General features: G+C 42.2%; 1 long non-coding RNA gene across 1 annotated transcript in view; it reads right to left on the bottom strand.

Annotated features, from left to right (window-relative positions):
- The window catches only part of LOC138847720 (uncharacterized), a 232,326-nt gene that overhangs the window by 202,977 nt on the left and 8,075 nt on the right, over positions 1-21,274 (bottom strand). Inside the window, exon 2 of the long non-coding RNA XR_011385664.1 lies at positions 14,372-14,478. This is a non-coding gene — a long non-coding RNA (uncharacterized lncRNA). The remainder of the gene's footprint in view (positions 1-14,371; positions 14,479-21,274) is intronic.

Below are 21,274 nucleotides of genomic sequence, written 5' to 3'. Positions count from 1 at the left end.
AATTGACATTTATTACCTTAACTATGTGCCAGGCAGGAGAGTAGTCTTTTTGGCATCCTTCCACTTAATTTTCAAAGAAGTCCATGATATATGTGTATTATTCTTGTCTTAAAAATCAAAGATGGGCTGGTTTTGTGGCAATGCCAGCATCCCATATGGGTGCCGGTTTGTGCCCCAGCTGCTCCACTTCAAATCCGCGTCCCTGCTAATCAGCCTGGGAAAGCAGAAGACAGCCCAAGTGCTTGGGTCCCTGCACCCACTTGGGAGACCCAAAAGAAGCTCCTGGATTCAGCCTACCCCAGTGCCAGCCATTGCTGCCATTTGGGGAATGAGCCAGCAGATGGAAAATCTCTCTATCCCCCTCTCTGTAGCTCTGCCTTTCAAATAAGTAAGTCTTTAAAAAAAATCGAAGAAACTGAGCCCCAGAATAGGAAGAATGATACTCACAGAAAGTCACACAATTGCTTTGGGGAATCACAGAAATCTAAACCTAAAGCCATCTGACTTCACAATTTTTTCCAGTTATGTTCTCTTCATTACCTAGTGGTTTCAAATTTGCACATAAGAATCAGCTGGAGTTAGAAAACACACACACACACACACACACACACACACAATCTTGGCCTCATGCCTAGAGATCCTATTTTGAATGGGTGGGGACTGAAAGCCAGTATTTTCCTTCAAAGCCTTTCAGATGTCTAATGAAAACAGGGTTAGAACAAATCATAGGAAAATTGCTGCCTCTCAAATCACATCAATAAATTTCATGAGACATAGCAGAGGCTGGACAGCACTTCAATCTTGACATCTAAAAATAACTAATAGTGGCACCAATACACACACAGTGTTAGAGGAAAGTCAGGCTAATTTCACCTAGGTAGGCTATTTTATTAATGCAAAATATTTATGATAGGCCTGGCCCCAAGACAGAGCGCAAATCAAATCCCGGAAACCTGTTCTAGGCTTGGCTTCTCGGTCTGGATATGATAGTTGACTTAGCACACACCATCAATGCCCTGCCCCCTATGCCTTTGACCCACGCCAGAGTTCATCTGAAGCAACTGTTGAAGACAGTTCCTGGACATGCTGACAGATGTTCCCTTGAAACCACCAGGCAGGACTCTGCATCTCTGCTACAGCACTTTGCAAACTGGCTGAGCCTGCACATGGAGTGTCCAGGATGGGCTAGGAATTTCTCACCCTCAGAGGAAGCCCTTAACCGATGAGAGATAGAAGTCAGTGGCTAACTCCTTCAGTTTCCACATTGACAGTGGGACAATTTGGAGGCTGCTTGATTTTCCTGAGCTTCATCTGCCTGTGGTTCTCCTGCAGTTCATCCTTGTGAGCAATTTCCTTCCTCACCTGGATAAAACTACCAACTCTCTCATTTAGGCCTCCTGGTATCACCTCCCCAGTTAACTCCCTGCCCCCAAATCCTAGTCTCGGGGTCTGCTTTGGGGGAACCAAACTAGATCAACCTCCAGGTGTCTCCCTTTGACCTCACATATAAAAAGCGTTACGCTGACAGACACCAATGTATACATGCATAGTACTTTATAGCTTACAAAGCACTCTCACAAACATTATCATTTGCATCACTAAAGGGGGATAACATTCTCTAACACCTTTCCAGGAGGGTTTTGGGATGCATGCAATGGTTTTTAATTTCTTGGGAGAAAAATATACCATTATCATAACAAAGACAGTCATCGACTACTTTTTCCCTGTATGCATGTATTCTGCTGACTCCATTAGTGGCTTCCTCACAAGAAAATTGATCTATTCAAGCACATATTGGAAATAATTCTATTGTTTATACGGAGGATGCTCAAGCAATTAATACAACAATGTCAGTGGGATTCTTTTTCAAGTTTTATCATGAACAGACATTCATGCTTCATTATGTAAAATTATATGTAAAAATGTGTCATAGAAACATTTTTCACTGAGGAAAAGACCATTTAACACAGGTCACAGACTAAGGATAACAGAAATTTAGTATTTTCTCTCTGTCCTGCTACAATTTAAATAAAGAGAGAAAAAAGGAGATCACTGGAGTTCATCATAAAAAGTAATAGACCTTGCCATTTCTTTGCAACGTACAAAAGACTCTGCTGGGTATTGTAGCTTAAAGCAGTCTTAGCTTAGAGAACTTTAAATAAAATTGATCTGCTCAAGGAAAGGATATTATTATTTTGAGAATAAGAATGAGCAAAAATGCACAGCTCTGAGTCCAAATCCCTAATGAAATGGATAATCCCACAGCAGAAGAATTCAATTTAGGCTATTATTGTTCTGTCTGCACCAAGTCAGGGCAGGCCACCTTGCATGTTTCTTCAGAGAAAAGTGGGACTCCTTCTTAGTAGGCCTGCATGTCTTTCTCTACAATCTGAACTTGGACTTCTGTTATTTATACTTTAATCAATTTTAAAGCATTTCCTTGAAAAACAAGATTAGAAGTTTTATATGTTTCTAAAGGAGGATACCATATTGAACAAATACCTGAAATTAAGGTTCCTTAAGCTTCGTATTTACTTTTGTCCTGAATTTTATATTTATTTTTCAAGAAAATCTAGATGGTTTCTTAAAATGTCCAAGCTATAACATCCGCAAATGAAGTCTTGCTCTTCCAGAATTTTTTTTGTCTGAAACCACTGACCCCTGATCTTGGTTAAAACACATAATTTCATTCATTTGTGTGTGTGTGTCTCAGGATTTGGTCACGGTGGTTGTGACAAACAGGTGAAAAGCTGGTGTTTGCTGATACAATGTGATAGTGAAAGGGGACAAATTGCTTCTGAAGGAAAAGAACAAAACAGGGAAAAGTGCCGATCATAATTCACGACTGAGGGAGGCATTCTGGCTCATAACCTTACCGAAGAAGACCACAGAATCTAGAATTTCTCTCTTCCAAGGTAGGTCATATACAGTCCATCTTCCCCTGCCTCCCCATCTTGTCACTAGCCATAAAGGAATCCTCTACCTTGACTGCCAGTAGCTCACACGACCTCCATTTCATACGGGCTCCGCCCCCACACCCGGGAGGAAGGAATGCTGCACAGAGGGCCCAAGAAGATTCAGGATAGACAGTCCTCGCTGGGCTCCCACTCAGTCCATTAGCATGAGACCATACCCTTCTTGTCCAATCATATAACTATATGGTTATCCACGCTTCAGTCATGGCTATACAAAGGAGTCTTCACAAAAAGCCAAAAGGACAGGGTTTGGAAACTTCCAGATTGCTGAACACCTGGAGGTTCCTGGAGGGTGATGCAAGGTTCCGGAGGGGGCAAGGAAAGCCCTCTTGCCCCATACCTCCCTCTTTGCAGCTCTTCATCTGTATCCTCTGCCATATTGTTTATAATAAACCAGTAAACATAAGTAGGTGCCTGCGAGTTCTGCGAGCGCTCAGGCAAAATCAATGAACCTGAGGAAGGGTTGTGAGAGCTCCAGGTTATAGCTGCTCCATCAGAAGCACAGTTGAAAGAACCTGGGGCTGGCCACGGGCACGCCACAGCATCTGAGGTGGGAGGGGCAGTCTCTGTCTCCCGCACTGAGCCCTCAACCTGTATACAGGATCGGCTACCATCTCCAGGTGGATAGCATCAGAACTGAATTGAGTTACAGGATGCCCATCTGCCGTCTGCTGCAGAATTGCTAGCTTGCTTGGCGGATGGGGAAACCCTCCCACACAACTGGGGTCCAAAGGGATCTGTGTCAGTTTCAGTTTTTCCTTCTATATTCTCACACAAAGCAACATTTAAAACGCCCCTTGTGGCCACCTCTTCTAGACTCTTCTAACAAGACAGCATGTAAACTGATGAAGTGGGGATTCAGAGACACGGAAAGAAATAGGAAGAGAGCAGGTTTGTATGAGCGTACATGGATTTCAATTTTTTTGTACCAGAATAAATTTATCTTTAATTCCATTTCCACAAACTTTTTGAAGTCCCCCACCAGCACCAAAGAAAAGCCTCTGGAAATCAGTGAAACCCTCAGAGAGAGGCTGGATTTACGACGTGATTGCATGTTTGACTTCTACTACAGTCACAGTTTCTAAAACATCCAGACAATTCTTGTTTTAGCTGTCAATCCACTTATACCAGAACATGCTGTGTAGGGATGGAGAGACCAACTTGTTGAGCTTGGTTTATAGTCTGACATTTTTATTCCTGATAATTCCAATATGTAGATGTTCACATATTAGTTAGGACTGGAGTAGTGTTCCAGATTATAACACTAATTACTACTGCAGGCTTAAGGATGCATCGCAAAAGGGCATTCACCTGTTTTCTGGTGCTAAATTAATATGGCATTTTCTTGGGGGAAGTGGGAAGATACAATGATCTTTTCAACATTTTTCTTTCAGACTCCTCATTCTTGTCATTGGTTTTTGCAGTTTTTTTTTTTTTAATTTGAAATGCATTCACATCTTGGAGGCAAATTTTTAACCCAAATCTGTTTTTAAGAAAAAGTGTTATTCAACATTCCAAAAATGTTTACTAGGATCATCGCCCTCATGTATGCTGATTTTTATAACTTACCAAATAGCAGCATTCTGATGTACAAGTGAGAGAGACAGACAGAGAGAGAGAGAGAGAGAGAGAGAGAGAGAGAGAGAGAAACAGGCTTGAAATGGATAGCACTGAGACTAATAGAGGGACATTTTGGTGTTTCCCACCTGAGGACTGTTAGACTCAGATGAGTTACTTTAGAATCATCCAAAACTTCATACTGACTTAAATACCATGTGTCTTGCTCATAGAACTTAAATTTTACCCTTGTTTTAGAAGGACTCCTGTTTTCCTCTTTGCTAAGGCAGAAATATATTTTTGAAATATGCATTTGTTTTTGAAAATTTTTATTTTTATTTTATTTGAAAAGGGGAGAGAGAGAGAGAGAGAGAATCTTCCATGTGCTAATTCACTCCCCAAATGCCCAGAACAGCCAGGGCCAGGCCAGGCTGAAGCCAAGAGCCTGGAACTCAGTTAGGGTACCCACATCAAGCACTTGAGCCATGATTTGCTGCCTTTCAGGGTATGCATTATCAGGAACCTGGAGAGAAAGCAGAGGAGCCAGAACTTAAATCAAGCATTCAGGTATGGAATGCAGGTGTCCCAAGTGGTGTCTCAATCACCGCGCCGAATTCTCACCCTAAAAAGTTGTAAATAATCATTTAACTTAAGTTCAAACACTACCACATAACACAGAACAGTTTTTGTTTTCAAACACCAAATATTACTTTAAAATCATGCCTGCTGTAATGTTTAGATGAGTTTTCTTTCAACACTTGGAAATTATAATATCCTTGGATGTTTTATTTATCAGCTCCCTTTCTCCTACTGTTTGCAGCTTGAAGGAATGGTGCAAGCTAAAAGATTTAAGTTGAAGTCATGAAAATGGTATAAATAGTTAATACTGGAATTGGATTAGTTGGATGGCTATTCCTAGGTCACTTGAATCCTATATGTATTTGCGTGCGTCTGGGTCAGAACTAGATCTGTGGATATCTGCTAAAACTGTCGGAATCAAAGTCAGTTGTGAAAATTCAAGGCTTAGGAGGCATCTTTATCTGAAAATCTGTAAGTATGATGCTAACTATCTAGGCTCTCAGAAGAAAATGTGGTAAACGAGACTTTGCAAGAGCAGATTCAAATTTTCTAATGCATGTTTCCCAGTTGGAAACAAATCACTTTTATTACCTTTTCCATATTTTTCATTTGCAATTTGTGAACTCATAAATATTATACATAGTTAAAAATTGAATAGAATTCTATGATTTAGTTTTTCATATATTTTTTAGAAAGTAATTGGCTTGTTCTTTGGTACACTCATGATATTGAAGATGAAAAACATTATATAAGTATTTTGATGGATTTTGAGGTTTTTAAACATTTGTGGTGGGGAAGTTGACTCTAGAATAAATGGTTTCTGATTTGGAGTCTAAACTGTGGTTTTTCTTTTTTAAAGATTTATTTATTTATTTGAAAGGTGCAGTTACAGAGAGGCAGAAGCAGAGAGAGAGAGAGAGAGAGAGAGAAAGAGATAAGTTCCATCCACTGGTTCCCTCCCCAGATGGCCAAAACAGCCGGAGCTGGGCTGATCCGAAGCCAGAAGCCAGGAGCCTCTCCCGGGTCTCCCACATGGGTGTAGAGGCCCAAGCACTCAGGCCATCATTTACTGCTTTCCCAGGCCATAGCAGAGAACTGGATCGGAAGTGGAGCAGCCGGGACTCGAACTGGTGCCCACATGTAACGCCAGCACTGCAAGTGGCAGCTTTACCCACATCTAAACTGTGCTTTTTCTACCCCTACTTCCACCCTCATTTAGACACTCCATTCATTGATTGAATTACCTATGGTGCCTGGGGGAGGGAGGGTTCTTAGTGAAAGAGGCTCCTACAAGTAGAGGAGCAATGTCAGTACATCAAGAAAAATATTTGGTAACCAGTGAGTTTTGGGTTTGCTAATATAGAAGGAGAACTATTGCTGAACTTTTAGCATTCATCTACCATGGGGCCATATATATATAATATATTATGTTATATATTATATATATATATTTAACTGGCTTAGAGAACCTCTGAATTTTTCCACAGGTAACCCACCTTACCCACTCTGAACTTACACTGAAGGAGTATTTAGATACATTTGCAAAAGAGAAGAGGAAGAAATCACAAATTAACATCATCAGTTTCACCTATCTTTCTTGCTCATTGCTATCTTTCAAAATCCTCATTCTGAATTTGGTATTCCTTCCACTTTAGTGTCATCTGAAAATGTGATCGGGGGCCAGCACTGTTGCATAGTAGGCTAATCCTTTGCCTGCAGCGCCGGCATCCCATATGGGTGCCGGTTCTAGTCCCGGCTGCTCCTCTTCGGATCCAGCTCTCAGCTATGGCCTGGGAAAGCAGTAGAAGATGGCCCAAGTGCTTGGGCCCCTGCACCCACATGGAAGACCCAGAAGAAGCTCCTGGATCCTGGCTTCTGATCGGCACAGCTCCAGCCATTGCAGCCATTTGGGGAGTGAACCAGAGAATGGAAGACCTTTCTCTTTGTCTCTTCCTCTCACTGTCTGCAACTCCACCTCTTAAATAAATAAATAAAATCTTTTAAAAAAATAGAAGAAGAAGAGTTCGGTGCCGTGGTGCAATGGGTTAATCCTCCACCTGCGGAGCCAGCATCCCATATGGGCACTGGTTCTAGTCCCAGTTGCTCCTCTTCCAGTCCAGCTCTCTGCTGTGGCCTGGGAAAGCAGTGCAAGATGGCCCAGGTGCTTGGGCCCCTGCACCTGCATGGGAGACCGGGAAGAAGCACCTGGCTCCTGGCTTTGGATAGGTGCAGCTCCAGCCATTACAGCCATTTGGGGAGTGAACCAACAGAAGGAAGACCTTTCTCTCTGTCTCTCTCACTGTCTGTAACTCTATCTCTCAAATAAATAAATAAATAAAATCTTAAAAGAAAATGTGATCAGTTTGCCATCTCAAGAGAAGCAGTCTGCTGAACTGACCTGTGCATGTGTGGTAGAAATAACGTCATGATTTTCCATTGAGAAAGGTGGTGGTAAATTCCAAGTGGTGGGGCCAGCGCTGTGGTATAGCAGGTAAAGCCGCCGCCTACAGTGCTGACATCCCATATGGGTGCCGGTTCTAGTCCCGGCTGCTCCTCTTCGGATCCAGCTCTCAGCTATGGCCTGGGAAAGCAGTAGAAGATGGCCCAAGTGCTTGGGCCTCTGCACCCACATGGGAGACCCAGATGAAGCTCCAGGCTCCTGGCTTTGGATCACTCCAGTTCTGGCCATTGCGGCCATTTGGGGGGTGAACAAGCAGATGAAAGATTCTCTCTCTCTCTCTCTCTCTCTCTCCCTCCGTCTCTCTCTGTATCTCTTTGAAATTAAAAAAAAAAAAAACTTAAAAAAAAGCTTATGCCTAAAGACTGCAAAAACCATGAAGCAATCTATCTGGACAAAAGGAAAACAAGAGAAGATAAATTTGCCCATAATTCCATCCCCCAGCTCCTCCTTGGTAGTTTGAAGATTCTTTTAAGCTCTAAAAATACTGAAACAAAAACTTGTACACAGATGTTTATAGCAGTACTATTTACAATAGTCACAAGGTGGAAACAACCTAAATGTCTATCAACAAAAGGGTAAACAAAATGAGGTCTAGCCATATAATGGAATATAATTTAGCCATAAAAAGGGATAAAGTCCTGATATAACAACATGGAAAAATTTTGAAAACATTTTGCAAGGTGAAAGAAGCTAGACAAAAAAGTCACATATTGTTTGATTCCCCTGATATGAAATGTACAGAACAGGCAAGTCCATAGAGATAGAAAGTAGATAAGTGGTTGCCAGGGGCTGGAGTAGGAGGGAATGGGGAGTGACTGCTAATGGTACAGAGTTCCCTTATGAGGCTATGAGACTGTTCCAGAAGTAGATAGTGGTTATGGCTACACAACATTATGAACGTACTTAATGCCACTGGACTGTACACTTTAGAGTCATAAAAATGGTAAAGTTATGTCAATTTGTATTTGATCATATCAAAAAGAATGATAAAAGAACAGTGACCAGGCAGAATGTGTTGGTGCATGCTGCCCATAGAACACCAAGACCTTGCCAAATGTCTTGAAGAAATTTCTGCACACTACTTGCACCACATTACTTTGATCAACCAGCCCAACATTATTATTAGTGAGGTACACACAAAAGGAAATCTAATGGCTTGATGTTATGACTCCATTTTCCCAGCTCCTACAGCTCACTAACCTCATGTGTGGGGTGCTTGCAAATCATTCTTTCAATATTGTGATCCATTACCTATTAATAACATTCAATATGCCAGACTATTATGCTTGGCATTGTCTTCTTTTTCAGAATTATGACTCTTCCCTCCATTCCTCCATTCTTTAATCTTGGGGTTTCTTTTTTTTCCTGAATTCACCTCTCACCACTTTCCTCTTTGGTCACTCTGGTCCAGCCATATTAGCTGCCTTCTAGGTCCTTACATCCCAAAATATAAGATTTAGCATTCCCAGTGCCCTCTGCCTGGGAAGCTTATCCACCACATTTTACCTAGCTCATTCTCTCACCATCTTCAGATCTTTGCTCAAATATCCCTGCCAGGGAGGCCTCCCACACCAATCTATCAAAAATAGTAATCCCCATAGCCCCTCTCTGGCATCTCTCTCTTGTTATTTATCACATCCTGTCCTAGTTATCGTCTTCTTTTATTTAGTTATTTATTTAGTTATTTGAGAGGTAGAGTTACAGACAGCGAGAGGTAGAGACACCGAGAGAGGTCTTCCATCTGCTGGTTCACTCCCCAAAAGGCTGCAATGGCTGGAGCTGCGCCGATCTGAAGCCAGGAGCCAGGAGCTTCTTCCATGTTTCCCACGTGGGTGCAGGGGCCCAAGCACTTGGGCCATCTTCTACTGCTTTCCCAGGCCATAGCAGAGAGCTGGATAGGAAGAGGAGCAGCCAGGACTAGAACCAGCACCCATATGGGATGCCAGTGCCACAAAGGAAGGATTAACCTACTACACCCTAGCACTGGCCCCCCTAGTTATCTTCTTTTTGTGTGTTTCCCACTCTTACTCCCTTCCTCTTACCTGTTGACATTTCTCATTAGCTGACATATTTATGTGTTTTCTGAATTTTATTTATTTATTTGGGAGGGAGATGACAGAGTGAGACAGGGAGAAAAATATAGCTTCAGACTTAGGATAGGTGAAAGTGAGACAGAGAGCTCCCATATGCTGGTTCCCTCCATGAATGCTCATAACATCTAGGACTGAGCCAGGTCTAAGCTTAGAGCCAGGAAGTCAACTAGGTCCCCCAGGTGAGAGGTAGATAGCCAATTACTTGAGCCATTATCACTGCTTCACAGGGTCTGCATTAGCAGGAAGCTGGAGACATGAATCAGAGCTGGACTCACACCGACACTCCAATGTGGACCACAAGTGTCTTAACCACTAGAATAAACACCTACCCCATGTGTTTATTTTTGAATTATCTAGCTCCCCTAGCACGTGGGGTTGCTCAATAATTATTTATTTAATCAAGCAAAGATGGGATTCAACTAGCCCCCTACCCATTCAGTCAGTCAACCAAGAGTTATTGAGCAATCTTTATATTCCAGGCACTGTATAAGGTGTTTGAGATACAGAAAAATAAAAGACATGGGCCTTTCTTGCAAAGAGCCTCTGGCCTAGTGGGAGTGGATATTCCATTTTTCAGATGAGGGGCCAGAATGTGGGGAATATCAGGGAGGCCTCTCTGAATTGCTGCAAAGGGCTGAGACTTTCCTGAAGGCTGATGAAGTTTCCACAGGGGCTCAAAGTCACTTAGGTGTGAGAGAAGATGGCCTGATTAGGGAACTTCACTATTCTGAAGCTGGAGCTCCACGCACAGGAGAGAAGGGTGGTGCTTATCACCTGGTTATTTGTTTATCTATTTATCTGTTCTCCACTGTCTTTCCCCTACCCTCTTGGGGACATCACCTTCTGAGCAAGACGCTTGGCGTTTTGACACCTCTAAGTTATGGAGCACATGGTGGATGACACAGAAATAGGGAACACAAGGCAGGGAGTCCAGCAGCCACACTGTACAAAGAAGGCTGCCAAGTTAGATTAAAATCAATCAAGAATATAGAATACAGGTCTTAGGTTCAATAGACAGAACTACTGGCCAGGGACTGGTTGCTCTACAAAAGCTTCCCTGTTTCAGTGTTTCAGTGTAGGCTAGAGCAGGGCAATGTTCAGGGAAAGGCTAGTTAACCAACCCAGCATGTAACTGAGTCTGTTCTTTTCTCTGTTCTACTAATGATTCATTAAGCAGAGTGTACCACTCACTGCGATCCAGACTCATAGCTTCAAATCACACAGAGCAGGCCAATTTCTGCAAAGTATGGGAAAGAAACAGCCAGTACTCTCCACTTGGTGAGGACAGGCTACAGGGACAGGGACTCTGCAATTGCTTTCTTCTGGGCGAGGTACTTTGAGAAAACTATAGCTTCAGACTTAGGATAGGTGAGAGGAGAAGTCTAGGCTACTGATTAACACATATTTTGGATCTTGCTTATCATCATGCCAATTTTTTTAACAAACCTATAAATAATTATGAAGTTAGAACATTTTGGCTGAAGCTAAATTGTTAAGTTATAGGAAGAAATGGACACATGACAATAAATATTTTAAATAGAATATTTAGAAGTTAAATTTGATCTGTTACATTAATGAGGGCTGAGAATTATTGGAAAGTTACTGTGCGGTGAATTAATAATAATGTTCACATTGCATTGTAACCTCACTATATATAAGTGGTCTTCAAAGGTTCATGGGAAATAGAATTAAGAGATAAGTTTATCTGAGTACAAAATAATTTTGAAGTCTATGCATAGTTTTTCAAAATACACATTTCACACAAATTTTTTGAAGACTCCCTTGTATACATGGATTTCAAATTTTTTTGCATCAAAATAAGCTTATCTTTAATTCCATTTTCCATAAACTCTTTGAACTACCCTCATACTAAGCATTATGGTCAGTACTTAGCATAATTTATTTCGTCTTCAAAATAACTTTCTGAAATATATATATATAAATAACCTCATCTAACAGATGAGAAAACTGAGGTTCTGAGGGATTAAGCAAGCTGACTAAAGAATATGGGAAAAACCAAGATTTAAAGCCTGGGTCTGCCTGACTTGGAGGATACATTATTTTGAATGGTGCCCCAAAAAGCTCATTAGGACTTTTGTGGCAAATACTAAGTATATTCCAAAACAAAGTCCCATTGGAGAAAAAATAAATGAGAATTAGAAAATTATTTTTACTTACTGTGAATTTGCAATGATTGGAGCCTTTACCAACTGTGAAAAGGCATGATTCTCCACTCTTAGGATATCCACAAGCACGAGGCATAACTTATATTTAAGAGGAAGAAAACCATCTCAATTCAAGGTTAATTCATGAATACAAATGAAGCATAAAATAAGAAAGCATCTTCATAAGAAACCCAGAGAAGCCTCCAATCCAGAAAAGAGTCCCTTCATCGAGTACTTGTGTATTCGGTATTGGGGGCAATCCATAGGACATTCTAGACCTTGGCTTTCTAGCTAGTCCATTGAACTTCACTATTAATGGACTTCCAACATATAACTCACGAAACACTTCATTTCTGTTTAGAGTGGAGACACATACAAATGTGCATGTGTGCACACACACAGATCCCAAAACAACAGCAGATTTGAAGTGGGCTTTTCAGAATCCTCAAGTTGAAAGGACCCTTAAGGTTCTGGCTGTCCAGTCCTTCCTCTCTAATAAAAGGAAGCTCATCTACTTCTATTCCAGACTCCTAATTATTATATAAGACTTGTTTATATCTTATCTTAAAGCTACCATCCTATAACTTTTATCCATTGATCATTATTTTCTTCTTAGAGCAAAACAGAATTCTATCTTCTATCCCATCTCTTCAAATGCTGTAAAATGCCATCCTTTTGCCCCTAAATATTTTATTTCCTGAGCTATCTATCCTCACTCATCTTGGCTGTTGCTCATGCATCATGATTTATAGCACTGTATTATATGACTCCTATGAAGGAGTTGAAGATGGTCTGTGTACTCATAAAATATGTTTCCCAGAATTGAACATAATAAATCAAAGAATGGTAAGATTGATTATCAAAGCATAGAACAGTCAGAATACTATATTCCTATTTAAACATCTCAAGAATCCATTTTTTTTCCTTTGTTTTGCAGTCTCATCATGTGCTTGGTTCTTACTGAATTCAGGCCACTAAAATCCTCAAGACCTTTTATTTCTACAGGCTTCTATTTAGCAAGTTCTCTCTACATCCTTAACTTTGGTTCCAAAGATAGAACACTAAGACTTATCCTATTGAAATTCAACTTTAATAAGCACAGCCATTTATTCATTTATTTATGCATTTATTCTGCCTTAGGGGTACTCAATGGTTGATATGTCATCCCTAGGTCAATGCCAGTTTGGATCCTGCCTTGTCATATGATTTATCCACACTCCCTTCCAGCTTCTCATTTTCCATATGTTGATAACTAGTCCCACTCAGCCCACACCTAGGATGTGGATGCCATGAAAGACTTTGAAAAATACCTTTCAGAAATACAGAAACTCTATGCCCATGGGATTCCTTTGATCTTCTAGTCTAACAAACTTGTAGGAAAAAGAAACCAAGACCTGTTTGTCATGCAACCTTAGAAACTCATGTTGGTATCTTTAAGGATCACCTCATCTCTCTTTGAAAGTTCACACAACATCCATTTGATATTCTTAATAGAGAATTAACATTAAAGCCCAGTTAACATTTGCATTATGTACCTTTTCTCTATTTTTAAAAAACCAAGACGTCAGCCGGCGCCGTGGCTCAATAGGCTAATCCTCCACCTTGCGGCGCCGGCACACCGGGTTCTAGTCCCGGTTGGGGCGCCGGATTCTGTCCCGGTTGCCCCTCTTCCAGGCCAGCTCTCTGCTATGGCCAGGGAGTGCAGTGGAGGATGGCCCAGGTGCTTGGGCCCTGCACCCCATGGGAGACCAGGAAAAGCACCTGGCTCCTGGCTCCTGCCAGGATCAGCGCGGTGCGCCGGCTGCAGCGGCGGCCATTGGAGGGTGAACCAACGGCAAAGGAAGACCTTTCTCTCTCTGTCTCTCTCTCTCACTGTCCACTCTGCCTGTCAAAAAAAAAAAAAAAAAAAAAAAAAAAAAAAAACAACAAGACGTCTCCATTTCCTACTAATTGCAGATGATATTTTATGGATCTCTTTTGAAAATTATTTTCCTATGCTCATTACAATTTGTCCAAACCTAAGGACTCACATTCTTTTAGTTGGCATCTTTGGAATGGGAGTGATGTGGTAAGGACAAAGAATGGGAATACCATTTTTAAAAGAAGTGAAGGACACTGGGCAAACCAGATTGCATCACAACAGTGAGCCTTCAAATCCAAATACCCTTTAGCAAGACTGGATCATATCTAGTCTCTCTTGCCTTACCATGACAGGTCTGTGCTGTTTGGGGGTTTAAGTCTCTGATTGCTAGCTTCCTCCCATCCTGGTTTTTATGTCCTTTATAACGTGAGTTGCTCAGGGAGCTTCAATTCTACTCGACAGCAAATTTGGTCTCTTAAATGACTTTCTCCACGCTATGGACTTAAAGTTTGTGTCCCCTCAAAATTCATATTTTGAAACCTTTATCTCCAATGTGATGATATTTGGAGATGGGCTCTTTGGTATGTAATTGGGATTTGATGGTGGAGCCTTTGTGATGGGATTAATAACCTTCGAAAAAGAGACTTGAGATCTTGCTTTGCCCAGTTCTATCCTTTTACCTTGTGAAGATACAACAAGAAGATGGCCGTCTGCAGACAAGGAAGTAAGCCCTCAACAGACACTGGCTATGCCGGCTCCTTGGCTTTGAACTTCCCAGCCTCCAAAACTGTAAGAAATAAATATTTCTTGTTTAAGCCACCCAATCAGTTGTATTCTATTATAGCTACCCAAACTAAGATACTCACTATTATTAATAAGAGGCTTTAGCCCCTTCATACAGACAACAGTTCCTGTACTTGTTTGTGCTTAACATTTCCTGGAGGTAAATGTTTTCATTCCAATTTATTGCTTCTAGTAGTCCTCATCCCATTTCTATGATTTCCAGCATGTTGAAAATTAGCCAGAGATGAGAAAAGATGAAGCTATCAAGGTCTTCCAAGGTCAATAGGCTAGGAAATAAATTATTCCATTATCAAGATAAAAACCAAATCCTTGCATTAACCTTCCTAATTGCTTTCTTACCTTGTTTTTATAGTTTCTAAGTGAACAGGAACAAAGCCACTTGCTGCTGTTCTCATTAACACTAATGATCAATAAATAGAAAAATTTTTTTTGCTGATTCTTATATTTGGTTCAACATTATTATGCCTAATTTAGAGCTTATTAGGGCATTGCCAGTTTTGCTCATTATCTCCTCTATAAGATGAATGTGTTTCTTAGGCAAATAGTTCAGATGAAGCAACAGTGACTGACTGTTTTTGTAACCAAGCAAGGCTTTCAGTTATATTTACTGCTGGGGATGGGGAAGGAAGAAGCAAGCATGAGCATTTAATATTGACTGATTTTAGGAACTCCCAAGAGAAAGGAGTACTTGTACAATTTCAGCATTGAATATTAATGACTATAACAGACTTGGTGTCCAAGGGAAGTGTTTGGCCTTGAATCTTCCCCTAAGCTCCTTTGAGCTTCTTTCCACCTATCAAAGTCATGCTCTGAATTGAAATACTGATACCTGCCACAAAATGGATAAACCCAGAACACATAGGATGTGAAAGAAGTCAGTCACAAAAGTTCACATATTGTTTGATTCCATTTATATGAAATGGCCTTAACAGGCAAAGCCATAGACAGGAAGCAGATTAATGGCTACAAAGGATGGAGGTAGCAGTAGGAAGACTTTGGGGTAATGGTCAAAGGGCATGGAGTCTCTTTTTGGAGTGTTGAAAATGTTCTGACATTGATTGTGCTATTGATGCACAACTCTGAATACACTAAAATTCATTACATTATACACTATAAGTGAGAGTACAGAGTGGTGTGTTGTGATTATATCTCACTAAAGCTGCTTTTTTAAAGATTTATTTATTTATTTGAGAGGCAGAGTTACAGATAGAGATCTTTCATCTGCTGGTTCACTCCCCAAATGGCTGCAATAGCCAGGGCTGGGCCAGGCCGAAGCCAGGAGCAAGAAGCTTCTTCCAGGTCTCCCACATGGGTCTAAGGGTCCAAGCACTTGGGCCATCTTCTGCTGCTTTCCCAGGCACATTAACAGGAAGCTGGATTGGAAGTAAAGCATCTGGGACTCTAAGTGCCCATATGGGTTGCCAGCACCACAGGTGGATGTTTAACCCACTGTGCCACAGCACTGGCCCCTAAATCTTCTTTAAAAAAAACACACACACACACACTATCCTCTTCCTGTTGTCATCATATACCACTTCCCCTCTTTCTTTGGAGTCTTCTTGTTTAAATATTTATTTATTTGAAAGGCAAAGTTACAGAAAGGCAGAGGCTAGAGAGAGAGAGAGAGAGAGAGAGAGTCTTCCATCTGCCAGTTTACTCCCCAGATGGCTGCAATGGCCGGAGCTGAGCTGATCTGAAGCCAGGAGCCAGGGGCTTCTTCCAGGTCTCCCAAGCAGGTGCAGGGGCCCAAGAATATGGGCCATCTTCCACTGCTTTCCCAGGCCATAGCAGAGAGCTGGATCTGAAGTGGAGCAGCTGGGTCTTGAACCGGCGCCCATATGGGATGCTGGCACTGCAGGCGGCAGCTTTACCCGCTACACCACAGCGCTGGCCCCTGGAGTCTTTAGAAACTGGATCACTGCCACCTTTTCTATCATATCTAAGCATATGAGGTCCATATGGTTGACTTAATGCCCCACTGGGTCTCTTCCTTGGCCTTCTGTTCTCAAGTGACCTTCACTTCTTTTCCATTCAGTCACTGATTTCACCTGTGTGTGTTGCACACCTTACCTGACTCCTCCACCCTCCCTAGCTCTGAAGCAACGAATTTCCCTCTCTCAGAACAGAACTTCTGAAACTTCCAGATGTTGCAGTAAGTTGCTCTAATTATAACCTGAGTTAGAAGGCACAAGCTGTTCATTTCCTTCACCCCATTACCACCTCCCTTCCCTGAAACTCTCCGATTGCATTTGTTTTTAATTTTTATTTTTTTATTTATTTTTTGACAGGCAGAGTTAGACAGTGAGTGAGAGAGAGAGAGACAGAGAGAAAGGTCTTCCTTTTTCCGTTGGTTCACCCCCCAAGTGGCCGCTACGGCCAGCGCGTTGTGGCCAGCGCACCGTGCTGATCTGAAGCCAGGAGCCAGGTGCTTCTCCTGGTCTCCCATGGAGTGCAGGGCCCAAGCACTTGGGCCATCCTCCACTGCACTCCCGGGCCACAGCAGAGAACTGTCCTGGAAGAGGGTCAACCGGGACAGAATCCGGCGCCCCAACCAGGACTAGAACCCTGAGTGCCGGTGCCACAGGCAGAGGATTAGCCTAGTGAGCTGCGGCGCCGGCTCTCCGATTTCATTTTCACTGGTGTCCTTGTCTGGCTTCAATTCTATACTTCATCACTTCAGTCTTGCATCCTTCCATGTCAAATCTCAACCCTCCCATCAATGCAAACAATTGTATAGTGACCCAATCACAGATACCATCACATAGGTACTCTCCTTCCATACTGGTCCAGAAGCATCTCTTGAATTCCAAGATTTCTAGCAGAAACCTGGTCAACACTTCTTAATCCATCTGTACCTCTACCTCTCTCTTCACACTCAGCAGATAATTATTTTTTGAAAAAAAAAATTGAAAGGCAGATACACAGAAAGAGACAGAGACAACGAGATCTCCCATCTGCTGGTTCACTCCCCAAATGCTCACAACAACCAGAGCTGAGAACTCATTCTAGGAGTCCCTTGTAGGTGGCAGGGACCCAGATACCTGAGCCATCACCTGATGCCTCCCAGGGTGCACATTAGCAGGAATCTGGGTCAGAAGTGGAGTAGCCAGGACTTGAACCCAGGCACTCTAATATGGGAATATGGGCATCCCAAGTGATGTCTTAACTGCTGCCCCAACCCCCCCCCCCAGCAGATACTTTTACATGCTCCTTTATGTTAAATAGGAAGAAGCAAAGAAGTTCTTTTTCTACCAAACTGTATGTTCACTTACATCTTTTTTTTCTGCCCTACCATTTACTCTTCTGAACAAAATGGAAGAGGTCCCCTACTCATATTTAACCTTTCTTTACCTGTGTTTTAGCTTCCATCACCTCTTCACCACTCTGTATCCTCATAGTGTATGAGTACTGACTGCTTTCCTCCACGCCATCACCTTCTCCCCGTCCCCTAACTCCTTCTCATTAGCATGTCTCTCCCTCCTTAGGCACCAACAGCATCTCTAACTTTATGCCACACCACTCCCCTCACCAGCCACCTGGTTTTTTTCCCTCCTCTTCAAATCTAAACATCCTAAAAGAGCTGTCAAAACCTGTCCCTTTGCTCTTCCCTCCACATTCTGCAGTGGCTATTTCTACACATCATTCAATTTTTTTAATCGAGTGAGCCTTTTCTGTTCCTACCTGAATCCTCTGCAATAATTGGAACAATCGGGGGTTGGCATTATGGTGAAGCAGATTAAGCTGCCACTTGCAACACCAGCAACCCATCCCAGAGTGCTGATTTCAGTCCTACCTACTCTGCTTCCTAAACAGCTTCCTGCTAATACACCTAGGAGGCAGCAGATGATGGCCCAAATACTTGGGCCCCTGCTACCCATGTGGAAGACCCAGGTGAAGCTCCTGATTCCTGGCTTTAGCCTGATCCAAACTTGGCTGTTGCAGCCATTTGAGGAGTGAATCGCCAAGGGAAAGAGTCTCAATCTCTCTCTCTCTCTCTCTCTCTCTCTCTCCCTCCCTCCCTCCCCCTCCCCATTCCCCTCTCCTCTCTCTCTCTGTCACTCTGCTTTTCAAATAAATAAATCTTTAAAAAAATAATTGGTATACTTGACAGCTTTCTCCTTCTTATCAGGATCTCTTTCCTTCCTGCCTTCATGAGTCTGCATACTTCTGGATCTCCTCCTGTGTCTTATTTTAAGGTTCCTCTGCTGCCTGTCCCCCTAAAAGGTAGCATTCCTGAGTTGTGTCCTGGGTGTTTGTATACGTGACTTATTAACATGGAACAAATTAACACAAACTTAGCAGTTTGAAACAAAATCCACTGATTATCTTTCAGTTTCTGTGGGTCAAGAGTCCAGGCCCAAGATAGCTGGGTCCTCTGTCAGGTCTCTCAAAGCAGAAATCAAGGTGTCAGTCAGCTGGGTATGTGGGGTCGGGGGTGTTGTTCTTATTTGGATCTCAGGGTCCTCTTCCAAGTTCATTTAGATTGATGACAAATTTCACTTTTTTGTGGTTGTAGGACTGAGATACCTCGGTTTTGTTGTTGTTAATTATTGACTGGATTCATTCTCATGTTCTAGAGACTACTCCTTCTAGTTGAAGCCCTCTTACACTTGAAATTTCTCTAATGTCTTCTTCTGCCAGCTAGAGAAAACTCTCTTCTTTTAAAGTGCCCAATATGATTAGGCTGGGCCCACTTGGATAGTCCATCTGAAGGGCAACTGATTAGTAACCTTAATTATATCTGCAAATTTCCTGTAGTCAGCTGATCTAACATAATCATGAGAATAACACCAGGTTGAGAATATCATGAAAAGCATCTTAAAATCCTAATTTTCATAGTACTTTGAAAAATATTATTTATGCATTATCCAAAGTGATCTCACCTTCTGACTCAGCTTTACTAACCAGCTTCATGCCGACAACTCATAAATTTCTAGCTCCAGCTCCAACCTCATGAGCTTTTAGACCTGTATCAATAGCTCCCTCTACCCACTTGGGGACCCCACAGATAACCTGATTTTGGAGGTTGAAAAATGACTTCATCATTTCACCACCAGTCTGTCTTCTCTCTAGGTTCCTTTCTAGGGGAATCATCCCCAGTGTCATCTATGACTTTATGCTCATTCACCCTGCCATCACATCAGAGCAACCTAAACCAATCTATCCTATCACATAAAATCTCTCCACCCTACCTCCTCTTTATTCCCTGTCCAAAGTACCTTTACCTCTAATTGAATTATTTAATAGCCTCCCAATTGGTCTCTCAGTTACCAGTCTTGACCTCTGCAGTGGACACTGTGGATCTGCTTGTTCAATATCCATTCCAAACTTCTTATAATGCTTTTTCAGATAACTAAAAATTATATTCCTCAGCTAGGCTTCTGGTTGTGATGTAGATTCCAACAACCAGGTGAACCCATGCGAGATTTGGAAGGTGAAAATGATATGTTGGTAATAAGGGGCCTTGCTCCTACTATTTCTACCGGTAAGCATGGTTATAGAGGCAGTTGGCTTCCGTACACGTTGTATGGGAGTCCAGTGTCCAGTCCCAAGCCACATACATGAAAATAAAAAGACTCAAGGTATCCATTTCCTGGCAGAAGCTTTCTGATTTCCAGATCACAACAGAGAAGGGATAGTCCTGAAGCCAGCAGGTTTATGGAAATAGCATCTTTATATTCAAGCTCACTGATCACAAAAGAGGCAGTAACTCTCTAACAACCAAGTTATGCAGTATTATTCTGGAAGGTTTTCCTGGAAATTCAGTCTAGATTTTGCCCCTCCAACAATTTCAATCATTTGTACCAGTTAGAGCAATTGATTTTATCTGCAACTAAATTCTGACTACAATATATCCTATAATTAATCCCATTTTATCCAGAGAGATCTTTTTGAAGCACCAAAATTTAAATTCAATAACAGCACTGTTTTTGCTTAAAATCTTTCAATGCACCCTTTCCCCCAGTATCCTTATTAAACTCCAAAGGTTTTAATCTTGTTTGAAACCTCTTGCCTGATCTAGTGCTCCCATCCTCTGCAGAGGCATGTTTACCCAGGTATCCTCTGGCTACAGTGAGCTTCTGTTTGGGTCCCTAACGCCCTAAGATGGCCATGTATCCATTGCACATGCTAGGCTCCCTGTGTACAACACTCTTGACAAAACCCCCACCCCCCCGCCGCCGCCACCTTTTTAAAATCTTGTCCTATAGGATGTGTCCTCCAAGAATCTTTTCTGACCCCATATCCATCATAATTACCAAAGCTCGGTTAGGTGCTCTCCTGTATGCTCTCACAGCACCCTGGACCTCCCCTTCTGGAACATTTACTCCACGGTATTGGTGCTGCCAATTCTGCCCTCATCCCCTTACATCTTTTGAGCCAGATGGAAGGTTTCATGACTAAGTAAACCCTCTACTTTATACTCAGTACTCAGTGAGTTCATTCCCTGACTTAGCTGTACAAATTAAATGACATAGGGGCTAGCAATGTGGCACAGTGGGATAAGGCCCTGGCCTACAACGCTGGCATCCCATATGGGTGCTGGTTCGAGTCCCAGCTACTCCACTTCTGATCCATCTCCCTGCTAATGTACCTGGGAAAGCAGCAGAGGATGGCCCAAGTCCTTGGGCCCTCGCACCTATGTGGGAGACCTGAAAGAAGCTCCTGGCTCCTGGCTTCAGATCAGCTCAGCTCTGGCCACTGCAGTCATTTGGGGAGTGAACCAACAGATGGAAGACCTCTCTCTTTCTACCTATCTCTACCTCTCTCTGTAACTATCT

This window comes from Oryctolagus cuniculus, chromosome X, assembly GCF_964237555.1.
Source record: "Oryctolagus cuniculus chromosome X, mOryCun1.1, whole genome shotgun sequence".
Lineage (NCBI taxonomy): Eukaryota > Metazoa > Chordata > Mammalia > Lagomorpha > Leporidae > Oryctolagus > Oryctolagus cuniculus.
The sequence above is the reverse complement of the archived record's forward strand: the minus strand, read 5'-3'. Positions and strand labels throughout refer to the sequence as shown.